General features: G+C 46.2%; 1 pseudogene; it reads right to left on the reverse strand.

Moving 5' to 3' along the window:
* Window positions 1-6,403: 6,403 nt before the first annotated feature.
* LOC104986145 lies at window positions 6,404-7,086 on the reverse strand (annotated as a pseudogene).
* Between the last annotated feature and the right edge of the window lie 3,241 nt (window positions 7,087-10,327).

The raw sequence follows: 10,327 nt of genomic DNA on the forward strand, positions 1-10,327 counted from the left end.
AATCTTTCCCAGCACTAGGGACTTTCCCAATGAATTGACTGTTCCCATCAGGTGACCAAAATACTGGAGCTTCAGCTTCAGCATCAGTCCTTCCAGTGCCTTATAATCATAGTCATTTTTAAGTGTACAGCTGAATGGCACTAAGTGTATTCACATTATTGTACAACCACCACCAGCATCCAATTCCGGAAGTCTTACCTGTTGCAAAACGAAACTCTGTTCCCATCAACCACTGACTCCTTATTTGTCCCTCTCCCAGCTCCTGGCAACCATGATTTTACTTTCTGTCACTGTGAATTGGACTATTCTAGATACTTATGTAAATGAGGTTGTGCATGTTTGTTCCCTGTGACCAGCCTATTTCACTTGGCATAATGTCTTTATGCCTTCCCTTGTGGCTCAGCTGGTAAAGAATCCACCTGCAATGTGGGAGACCTGGGCTCAATCCTTGGGTTGGGAAGATCCCCTGGAGAAGGGAAAGGCTACCCACTCCAGTATTCTGGCGTGGAGAATTCCATGGACTGTATAGTCCATGGGGTCGCAAGGAGTTGGACACAACTGAGCGATTTTCACTTTCACTTTCAATGCCTTCAAGGTATATTAACATGCATTAGAGTTTCTTCACCTTCAGCTGACAAAAGTCTTATTCGTAGTCTTATTAAAAGACCTAGTAACTACAGATTTCTTGTTGAATTGACCCTCACTTGGAAGTTTAGAGTCTTGGTTTCCTTATCTGTAAAAAGACTTGACAAAGGCCACACAGTAAGTGAAGTGGGGACGGCCATAAGCCAGAAATGACACCAAGTTCTACCTGAGGCTCAGAAGAGCAGTTCAGAGAGGCCCCAGCAGGACCCAGAGGCACATGGGATGGTTTTCAGGCTCAGATTATGATCTCCTTATAGCAAAATTCAGACTTAAATGGAAGAAAGTAGGGAAAACCACTATATCATTCAGGTATGACCTAAATCAAATTCCTTACAATTATACAGTAGAAGCGACAAATAGATTCAAGGGATTAGAGCAGATAGAGTCTCTGAAGAACTTTGGATGGAGGTTTGCAACATTGTATAGGAGGCAGTGATCAAGACCATCCTAAAGAAAAAGAAATGCAAAGAGGCAAAATGGTGGTCTGAGGAAGCCTTACAAATAGCTGATAAAAGAAGAGAAGTGAAAGGCAAAGGAGAAAAGGAAAGATATACCCATTTGAATGCACAGTTTCAAAGAATAGCAAGAAGAAATAAGAAAGACTTCCTCAGTGATCAGTGCAAAGAAATAGAGGAAAACAATAGAATGGGAAAGACTAGAGATCTCTTCAAGAAAATTAGAGACACCAGGGAACATTTCATGCAAAAGTGGGCACAGTAAAGGACAGAAATTGTATGGACATAACAGAAGCAGATGATATTAAGAAGAGGTGGCAAGAATACACAGAAGAACTATCCAAAAAAATCTTCATGACCCAGATAACCATGATGAGGTGATCACTCACCTAGAGCCAGACATCCTGGAATGGGAAGTCAAATCAGCCTTAGGAAACATCACTACCAACAAAGCTAGTGGAGGTGATGGAATTCCAGTTGAGGTATTTCAAATCCTAAAAGATGATGCTATGAAAGTCCTGCACTCAATATGCCAGCAAACTTGAAAAAACTCAGCAGTGGTCACAGGACTGGAAAAGGTCAGTTTTCATTCCAATCCCAAAGAAGGGCAATGCCAAAGAATCTTCAAACTACCACACAGTTGCACTCATGTCACACGCTAGCAAAGTAATGCTCAAAATTCTCCAAACCAGCCTTCAATAGTACATGAACCTTCAACTTCCAGATGTTTAAGCTGGATTTAGAAAAGGCAGAGGAACCAGAGTCAAATTGCCAACATCCATTGGATCATCGAAAAACCAAGGGAGTTCCATCTGCTTCTACTTCTGCTTTATTGACTATGCCAAAGCCTTTGACTGTGTGGATCACAACAAACTGTGGAAAACTCTTCAAGAGATAGGAATACCAGGCCACCCAAACTGATTCCTGAGAAATCTGTATGCAGGTCAAGAAGCAACAGTTAGAACTGGACATGGAACTACAGACTGGTTCCAAATTGGGAAAGGAGTACTTCAAGGTTGTATGTTGTCACCTTGCTTATTTAACTTATATACAGAGTACATCATGCAAAATGCCAGCCTGGATGAAGTGCAACCTGGAATCAAGACTGCTGGGAGAAATATAAATAACCTTAGATATGCAGATGACAGCACCCTTATGGCAGAAAGCGAAGAGGAACTAAACAGCCTCTTGATGAAAGTGAAAGAGGAGAGTGAAAAACCTGGCTTAAAACTCAACATTCAAAAAAACTATGATCATAGCAGCAGGTCCCATCACTTTATGGGCAATAGATGGGGAAACAATGGAAACAGTGAGAGGCTTTATTTCTGGGGGCTCCAAAATCACTGCAGATGGTGACTGCAGCCATGAAATTAAAAGATGCTTTCTCCTTGGATGAAAAGTTACGACCAACCTAGACAGCATATTAAAAAATAGAGACATTACTTGGCCAACAAAGGTCCACCTAGTCAAAGCTATGGTTTTTCCAGTAGTCATGTATGGATGTGAGAGTTGGACCATAAAGAAAGTTGAGCCCCAAAGAACTGATGCTTTTGAACTGTGGTGTTGGAGAAGACTCTTGAGAGTACTTTGGACAGCAAGGAAATTCAACCAGTCAATCCTAAAGGAAATCAATCCTGAATATTCCTTGGAGGACTGATGCAGAAGCTGAAATGCCAATACTTTGGCCACCTAATGTGAAGAACTGACTCATCAGGAAAGGACCCTGATGCTGGGAAGGACTGAAGGCGGGAGGAGAAGGGGATGACAGAGGATGAGATGGTTGGATAGCATCACTGACTCGATGGACATGAGTTTGAGCAAGCTCTGGGAGTTGGCAATGGACAGGGAAGCCTGGAGTACAGTAGTCCATGGGATCACAAAGAGTCGGACACAACTGAGTGACTGAACTGAACTGAACTTAGCCCTCAGCCATGCTCAGGTGGGCAGCCTTAGACCTTCAGTAGGTTTGCCAGGCACGTTCCCAGAAAGAGGCAGATTCTGGGGGCCTGTTCTCAGTGGGCCATCAGGCACCTGTTGGTGTGATTTTGGTGAAGGTAGAATTTCTCCAGCTGAAGTTGCTCAGCAGATATGCACACACACACACTCACAGACACACACACCGGAGAGACCAGTTTTTCCTTATAGTGACCAGGGGGACATCTAGTCTAAAGACAGTGCAGCCTCAGAGCTGCAGGAGGCCCAGAGTCTGGCATGGGGACTGCCTGGCCATGGGGGTTACTGAATGAATGAAGAGCTTCTGAGGTCAGCTCTGTCATAACCAGGAATGTTTCTCTCTCTCTCTCTCTCTCTCTCTCTCTCTTTTTTTGTATGTGGATGGTTCTAACTTCTCATGCAGATATTGCATTTGGAAGAAGAAGCATTTTTTAAAATTTCTTAAAGCATTAAACTAAGGAAAAAATGCATTTAGAAAATGTAAACATACCTGCCAAAATGAATGCCTGTTTTATTCTTCTTCTGAAAAGGCCAACATAAAGGAAACTAATCTTGGGAAAAAGCAGAGAACAAAACCCCACAACCCTCTTGTGCGTCCTTCCTGTCGGGCTACCACTCCTATCTAAAATCTATCTTAAAAGACCCTTGGATTCAAGTCAATGTATGGCAAAACCAATACAATATTGTAAAGTAAAATAAATAAAATTTTTAAAAAAGAGTGGATAAATTAAAAAAAAAAACCCTTGGAGGAGAGAGAAGGAGAGCGGGTACTGGGCGCTGTCCTAGAGAAGGGGAGGTAGGATGCCTGGCTAGTGCTGCTTCCCCATCCCTGGGCACCAAGCCCCCTTCACCACAAGTCAGCCAAGACAGAACCATCCAGGTGGGTTGGTAAATAGCAGATCTTCTGAGAAGGGTGCCTTTCATCTCTGCCCTGGAAATCCTCCCATCAGAGGATTATCATAGTTATGTATTTCTGGCCCCCTTCTCAGCAATTCTAAGTTTTCTAGGGGAGATGGACACAGAAGTTTTGAAGAAGTGCTCCCCCCGCCGCCACCACCGCCAGTGATTTTAATATGCATCTGGTACTAAGACCCATTTAGGAGATGAGGGGAAACCCAGAGCTCTCACTGGGGAGGGTTCCTAGGCTGGAGGGTCCTTGACCACGATCTCTAAATTCAGCTCTCTTCCAGTTCCCAGGGGCATGAAGACTCAGAGCCAGATTGACCTGGCCCCCAGTGGATAAGATCTCAGGAAGGAAAACAAACATATTTCCTGTGGAAGCAAAACCTGTCTATTCAGGTGATCAACAAATAATCTTAAATTCTCTCATTTTTTTTTCCTTAAGAAATGAGTAACATGGCCCTTCTCTGGTGGTCCAGTGGTTAAAACTCTGCACTCCCAAAGCAGGAGGTGGGGCTTTGACCCCTGGTCAGGAGGCACTAATGGTAAAGAACGTGTCTGCCAATACAGGAGACATAAGAGATGCAGGTTGGATCCCTGGGTCGGAAAGATCCCCTGGAGGAAGGCATGGCAACCCACTCCAGTACTCTTGCCTGGAGAATTGCATGCACAGAGCAGCCTGGCAGCTTGCAGTCCTAGGGTCACATAGAGTCGGATACAACAGAAGTCAGTTAGCAGCACATGCATATAGGCAACTAAGGTCCCACTTGCTGCATGTGGCACAGCGAAGCCAAAAGAAAGGAAAAAGAAATGACTCTGTGACAGCCATGAACCTCCCACCTCGCCACCTCCGGTATCTGCATTAGCCCCTGCCCTCACCCTGGCTGAAGCTTGGCTCCCCACCTGCCCCGCCTCACTATTCCTGGCATCCCGCATGCCGTCAGCCCAGGGGAGGGGAGGGATTTTTCAGCTCTGCCTTCTTGTGGGTGAGGCCCCCCCGGTTCTCTTCCAACAGAGCTGTGGCTCATCTCCACGTGTGAGTGCCAGTTCTCAGGTTTATCCTGATCTGCGGGGATGAGAAAGGAGGGGATTCAGGGCTCTAGCTACAAAGTTCCTTTCTTCCCCTACATCACTCTGAAGGTCGCCTACCCTACCAGGACAGGGGCAGTGGCAGCCAGAGACAGTTACCCAATGAGTGAAAAGTAACTTAGATGAGGAACGGCAGAGCTGGAGGGACGTTCATTCTTAGACCTTCTCAGTGCTCACCGACTTAGAGCCACATCTGAAAACAACAGCAAAGAATAGAAGGGATTTGTCAAGATAAAGGGATGCCCTGCAAAAAGAAATAGGGTGATCCCGTCCAGAAATTTCCAGCTAGCTTTCCGGAAGGCCACCCCAGGACTAATCAGAGCGAGTAAGACAAGAGTAATAGATGCCTCTGTTTGCTAATGCCTGCCATTGCGAGGGACTGTGCTTCATCTACATTATCTGATTTAAGATTTCAATGAATATATGAAGACAAGCAATGTTATTGTCTCCACTTTACAGATGAGGAAACGGAGGCTCCGAGAGGCTGGCTAGTTTGCCCAGAGTCACACAGTCACTAAATGCTAGCAATGGATTCCAACCCAAGTTGTTTTATTGGAGACTGTATGACCTCCAATATTAACTATCATTTCTTCATCAAAATATTTCCCTACTGGGCATCCTCACTGCCACCCTCCTGTCAACTCTTACCAGCTGTACCTGGGTCAGAATCCATTTTGCAGTGTAGGGTGCAGTGTTACCAAAACAGCCTGCTATTCAATACCCTTCTCTGTATCTATGGGGTAAAGCTCTGGGTGTATCACCTTCAAGCCCAGCACATAATTCTCCAGGAAAATAGCCTAAGCAGGTACACATTCTTAACCCTGGCCTTTCTCTCCTGGGCTTCCTTCTCAAGTCCTCCCTTCTTGTTACTTATTGAGTCCCTACCTGTCCTTCCAGGGGGCCATGTGGGGTCATGACAGTCACGGATTCCGGAGTCAGCCAGACCCCAGTCATTCATTACCTCTGCAGTGGGGCTATGGTTTAACAAATGCGAGAGAGAAAAGCAAAGGACCAGAAGACGCTTGGTATCCAATAAATCAGCATTTTGAAAACTGAGTCACATCTAAGGCATGGGTTGGGGCCAGAATTTTTATGTGTTGACTTGGACAGCATCCTTCCACATCCAGTCAAGCTCTTTTTCTTGTCGGAGTTTAAATGTTCCTCCTTTGCCTCCCCTCCCCAATCCCCTGAACTGAAATTCCTGGTTCCTTTCTCTCGCTGTGTAGCATTTCCCTTTCCTGCAAATCCTTCAATTTGGCAACAAAATGAACTGCACATTCTTTTTTTTCCTCACTGACAAACTGTTTACTGAATTTTGTAGCAGTGTGGGGTGTCTCTTTTAGATCTTAGAGTCTCAGGATTCAGAGCAGTGGCAATATGGACATGGTGAATTGGAGAATTTGGTCTCCCACAAGTACCTGCTGCTATACCCTTGATTCTGCAATGGCTGCCAGGCGGTCGCCCCTCCACTGGAGCTGTCCTTCTCCATGGCCAACGAGAGAGCATTGGCAGTGAACTGCAAGCATTCTTCCTTGGTCACGCCTTCCCAGCAGGTAGCATCGACATAGTCATTGATATAGGAGCTCCCAAAGCCTGTGATGGCAAAGGCCTGTCATCATAACCACCATGGGCACCCCCTTCTTGGGGGTCCCAGCCAGCAGTGATGATTCCTGCCATCAGGCCTTCTTGGTATCAGGGACAAATCTCCTTAAGAAGGCTGGCCACGGTGTGTACCAGTGGAGGCTCATTCAGTTCAATGCTGCGGAAACCAAGCTGATAAGTGACTATGTCGGCTCCTGCCTGGGTATCAGCTGCTGAGCCTGAAGGGCAGCAGAAAATGCAGTCGTGAATAGGGATCACCTTGGCAATGTAGGGCTCAGTGGTTGTCCTGGAGCCTGCTCCTAGAACCACACCCCCATCAACTTACACAGCCGTGAGTGGTCCCTGTGGAAACTTCCTGGTTCTCCCAGTTGGGGGCGATGGCTTCAGGCCCCCAGGCTGGTGCCGGCCCAACTCCCGGAGCAGCTACTGAGGTGGCTGCCATCTTCTTCCTCCTGAATTGTACATTCTTGAAGTCAGCTTCTCAGGGGTTTTTTGCTTTCTTGGACATTGTGCTAGGTACACAGTGGGGTAGTAAGACCATTCTGGACACTGACTCATCGAAACAGTTATTTTTGGACTCTGTTTAGAACAAGAGAAACTCCAGGTGACTGCAGCAGTGCTGGGTCTGAGCACTCCGGGGAAGGCTCAGATGCTTATTGCTAACGCAGGCCACCTGGACCTGTAGCATCTTCCACACCAGGGGTGAAAACCCGCCAGACCACACCCTGGCCTGGGAGCAGGGCCATTCACCTCGCTGTCTTTCATACGTGGGAACAGCTTGATTAATACAGGTGATAGGATATACCAAAGTGGTAATTTTCCAGCCTGTGGGGCAGAAGATCTCTGGAGAGAAGCAGAGTTACCCCCCGAGAGCGTGGCCTGTGGGCTGAGTGACACTATGCTTCCTAACCGAGGTGTATTTCACTGAACTTTGGATGCCACGGGTTGTAAACCCATCAGTGTTTACGTGCACTAGAAAATAAACACTGACATCAGATTATCGGCCAAGATTTCATCAATGGTCAAGAATACGACATTACTATAAATACCGAAGCCTAAAACAGAAAGCATTCTTTGAATTTGCTAAAATAGTATATGGACTATTTTTTTAATTAAAGTAGCCATCTCCTTAAGCCAGACTTAGTAACATTCAAGTTTACTTTAAAATGTGAACTGAACTCACAGTACCATTTTCCATTTTTCAATGGCTGTAAGAAACACAGCTATTAAGGGCGATTTTGATCTTAAAAGAGACCTTCCTTCTCAATAATGTGGAAACTCCCTGGGGGGTTCCTGTGAAAATCATTATCTCTCAGGGAGCAGATGAAATTGAGCAGTGGGTCCCAGAAGAGCTGCTGATTAGAAACAATCAGTAAGGGAACAGGTCTATCCCGAAGTGTGGCTACCACACTCTGATCGTGTTACACTCTAAAGTGAATATACTGTAGTTTCTGCCAAAATCACAGAAGGCCATAAAATAGACAAAGAATCATTACCCCTGGGGAGTGAAGAAGGCAGGGTGTTTGCTGTCAAAGTATTTCCTTAAACTCGTGGCTCCCTCAGATTCTTCCAAAGCACATCCTCCTATCCATAATCACATTTAAATCTCATAAGTCTGACCAGAAAATCCACCTGGGAGACTTCTGCCTTGGGACTATTCATGTGGCCATGGACATTCAGAGAGGACGTTGCACACGGTCTGGACATGAAGCCTACCCAGAAGTCTTGGAATCACACAGGCACTTTCGAGAAGCTGTGTGAAATTCTGAATGACCATGACTTGTGTTTTTACAACTTGGTTTCTGAGGCCTGAAGGACTGAATCTCAAATACTGAAAAACCGATTGACATTGGAAGATCAAAGCATTTAGTAGTTGCAAGAAGACATGTCAACAATGATGTCATCATTTGATCATAGCAGCCTTGGTGGATTTGATGGGATTCTGTGGCTGTCCTGGCATCAGAGACTTAGTGATGCTGAAGATGCTGCCTCCTGAGTCTGCCTTCTGGTTCCTCAAAGGCAGCAGTGGCCCCTCGTCTGCCTGTGTCACTTCTACACTCAGGCCACTGCCCTCAGAGGGGCCCCCTTCTCCCTTAGCTGGACACCCTCTCAGGGTGTGAACCCAGGAGGCATCATCACCTTCAGAATACCTTCCTCACTTCTTCTGAAGATCAGAGTCTCAGAACCTAGAGGTCATCTGTGTAGTTCATGTGACCAGATTTGTCTCCTGGTGTCTGCTCTGGGCTGGGAAGGACAGGAGGCAAGGCTTGGAGAGGACTCCCTTTCTGTTAACAACTCAGTGATCTGGATGCCAAAGGAACAAATCATTCTATCTCTGCATTTCTTATCAGTTCTAAATGGCTGTTTCTGTGGACCGTTTCTCTAGAGGTTTTAATGGACCCTATTAGACTCACATCTAAGACTCCAGGATAATTAGAAATACACTCAAGCTTCTTGACAACCAGTGAGATTCAACTTTTCCTATTTGCCAGAAAGATGATTTTACCCAAATTAGGGGAAAATTGCCAGCAAGACAAGTGATAAAACAATGAATGGTTTCTTTGAACCGAAGTTCTTGAAGGCAAAGCATTATTGAAACCAGACACAAACATACCTTGGGGTCTTTTTGGCTGGAAGTCATCAGGCCCAGCAGAGCTGGTGGCTGTCTGTCCAGGGCCGGCTCTCAGAGGGCTGTTCCTCAGTCTTTAGGGGAAGTGGACCACTTAAAACTAAGGCCAAATGTTATGTCCCTTGCCTGGAATTTGTGGAGTTCCTGCTACAAATACAGATAGGACTAGTTATCTGGTGCTGACAGCTAGCTCCAAATACTCTTAACGGGAGTCAGAAGCAACTCCCCAGACCCTTTAGAGCATAGGGCAAAGGGCCCATGACCTAAGGGATTAAGGGGTGACAAAGACTGAAATCCCAGGAGCCATAACCCAAGAATCAACAAGAGCTTGCTCCTAGAGGATGCTAGCATGTGTCCTTTTTCTCTGATTGTAGGAGCTGAAATTTAGCTCCTACTGAGTTGGGAGACTAGGTTTGACATAAATACACTAACATGTGTAAAACAGCTAGCTAGTGGGAAGCTGCTGCATAGCACAGGGAGCTCAGCTGGATGCTCTCTGATGACCTGGAGGGGTGGGATGAGGACAGGGGTGGGAGGGACACCCAAGAGGGAGGGGTTATATGTATATGTATAGCTGATTCACTTTGTTGTACAGCAGAAACTAACAACATTGTAAAGCAATTATACAGCAATTAAAAAAATACCATTGATTCCTTTGTGTCTTACTAAAGGATTTGGGGGCTTCTGGTTTGTACGTTGGTGTTAAAAATGAAAATGAACCTTATCCCTGCTTTCCACAAGTGTGGCTGGGGTGTCAGGGACACCGACCCAGCCAGGAACACATTGTGACCTGGATGACTCACTTTGCAGTGTGATGCAGGTGGATTTGCACCAGGCAGCTCCCCAGAATTATGGCTCGAGGATCCCCTGAGCAGACTGGGAGGGGGCACAGCACCCTCGCTCCTCCACTGCCCAGCTTGCTCAAGTAGAGGTGGGCAGGTCTATACAGAGTGGGGCAGGGGTGGGGGGGGTGGTGGGGCTTCCCGTCCAGACCCTTCCCACAGCCTGCCTGCTTCCTTCTGCCCCTGGATGGAACACGCCATGTACAACATCC

This window comes from Bison bison, unplaced genomic scaffold (genome assembly GCF_000754665.1).
Source record: "Bison bison bison isolate TAMUID 2011002044 unplaced genomic scaffold, Bison_UMD1.0 scf7180017864063, whole genome shotgun sequence".
NCBI classification, from domain to species: Eukaryota; Metazoa; Chordata; class Mammalia; order Artiodactyla; family Bovidae; genus Bison; species Bison bison.